Source organism: Poecilia formosa, unplaced genomic scaffold (genome assembly GCF_000485575.1).
Source record: "Poecilia formosa unplaced genomic scaffold, Poecilia_formosa-5.1.2 Scaffold372, whole genome shotgun sequence".
NCBI classification, from domain to species: domain Eukaryota; kingdom Metazoa; phylum Chordata; class Actinopteri; order Cyprinodontiformes; family Poeciliidae; genus Poecilia; species Poecilia formosa.
Genome location: NW_006800311.1, coordinates 178,052 through 180,337, shown reverse-complemented (window position 1 = coordinate 180,337; position 2,286 = coordinate 178,052).

The following is a 2,286-nucleotide window of genomic DNA, read 5'->3' as shown; positions in this document are numbered from 1 at the left end:
GAAAGCAGGTAAAGTGCAGAAGCAGGAACACAGATCGTCTGTCTGCTCAGGAGGATTTGTTACCTCCTGTCAGAAAAGTGTCAATCTTCACTCTCCGCTTCAGTCACTCGCCAGTGGACCAGCAATAGTTCTTTGAGTGGAGAGCCTTTCAGAAACATCTAAACGAGATGTTGCTGTGGACATTGTCCTCTTTGGTGTCAAATGTTGAAGTTCTTGATAGAGTGAAGTTTTGCTGCTCACTCTGTTGCTGTTTCAGATTTAAAGTTGTGATCTAGATGGACATGACAGACAGGTCGTCCTTCACAGTGGTTGATGTGGATCCAGGTTGTTCCTTCCTTCTCGCCCCTCTCCCTCACTCGGTCTCAGCGTTGCTGCAGCCAAATCCTCCCCCGTCTCTCTCCTCTGGCTTCCTGTCAGTCCAACTGGTTCTGGTGTTGGTTCTTTGGGTTATCCAGATCGTCCCTCAGGAAATGTCCATGTTGTCCACAGATGAAACAAGCGTCAACAGTTCAGAGTCGTCTTCTCTCACAGCTCTGAAGCACGTTTAGCTTTTCTTCCCCTACGCTGATACTGGACAGCAGACCAGCCGAGGTTGTTAAAGCTCAGTCTCACACAGTTTTCAGTCCAAATGCCCAACAGGAGACTGACAGTTGTCCCCTGCAGGTGATGGAGGTCGTTTTTGTCTTCTTGATCCTCCAGATCTTCTAGATCATTTTCATCTGCTGGTTTTGTAGGAGGGGCATCATTTGGTCCATGGGAGGACAGATGGGAGGAGTTGAGGTCAGAGGTCAGATGCACCGCGTGAGGCTCAGACAGAGGGAAGAGAAAAAGCAAATAGAAATTGATTAGGGTTTGTTTTGTAATTTTCCTTGTAGTTTTCTAGACATATACATTTATATTTATGAATCGTATTTAACCTTTTACGTGATCATATAGTTTTAGTCATTTTTTATCCATCCAGTATTATGGCTCCTGTTTGTGGAAAAGTTTGTCAGAGAAACCTGAGGGCTAATTGTTGGTACAGCTCTTAGAGCTGCTTTTAGTATGAAAGGGTCCCTTATAAATAACATTTATTAATTGATTGACCCTTTTAAGAAATATTTTTTTTTACTTATTCAAACACACAAAAGAAAAATTAAACATATTAAGGCCTGTAATTTATCAACAAAAGATTTATGTTCAGCATTTTATTCCATGCAATTCACCCTGAGGAGGAGATTGTGTGTTGGGACCACTTAGTCCCATTCTTCTTGAATTGGGTGGGATTTCCTCTTCAGACTGCAAACGTCTTCACAGAATCCAACAAGTCAGCTTTGTGGTCGCTCTGCCTCTTAATCCTCTAAGAGGGGCTTTTATTTCTGATAAAGGTCTTTACGATTCTCTAAAGGTTTGGTTCCCTCAATTTAGAAAACCAATTTAGAAGTATAAACCTCGATTTATACTTCGTGGCAGTTCGTTACCAGTAGAAAACTCAAGGAATCACCTGCCTTATTTACCTTCCTTGCGGCTCGTGTTTAGTCAGGGTGCTGGATTTGGGGTGGAACCCTTCATGCATGGTTAGTAGTTTCCGAGAGTCTTAACATCCGTGGTATTTATCTCCTCCATTGGCCAGCTAGTTATTCCTGCAGAGTCTCTGATTTCTGGTAAGGTGTAGCTGTTTATCGCACGGATCTTGTTCTTGCCATTGAGCTGGCTTCTCAGGACTTGCCTTATTCGTTGGAGGTATTTGGCTATGGCTACTTTCCTTGTGACCTCATTCAGGTTGCCATTTACTTGTGGTATTCCCAGGTACTTGTAACTGTCCTCTATGTCTGCTATTGTTCCTTCTGTGAATGAGACCCATCCTGTGTGGATGTCCGTTCGGGGGGGCATCTGCCTGCGCCTGCTTACCAGTAAGTTTCTGGAGGTCCATGTGGGGTCTTTAATGGTGGCAAGGGTGAGCCACATCTTTGTGAAGTCTTTTTTATTTTCCGGTGGCTCACCCCGTGCAGCACTAGCTGCATGTCGAGGACCTCCATTGCTGGCAAGTATGGGAATTGCAAGGAGCCGGCCTTTGCCCACAGGTCCACAGCAGCGCTGCACTCCCACAGAAGGTGCCTCACTGACTCCGGGTCGGGGGCAGATGTCGAGGGTGTGCATGACGGCTCTGACCGGGAGGATCCCATGAGCCACCATCCTGGAGTCTGTTTGGAAGGACAGGATGACTCTTGATGATTTGGCTGAGGGGGTTCAGACCTATGCAGAACAGCAGTGGGGGCAGAGAGTTTCCTGGAAAGAATTATGATT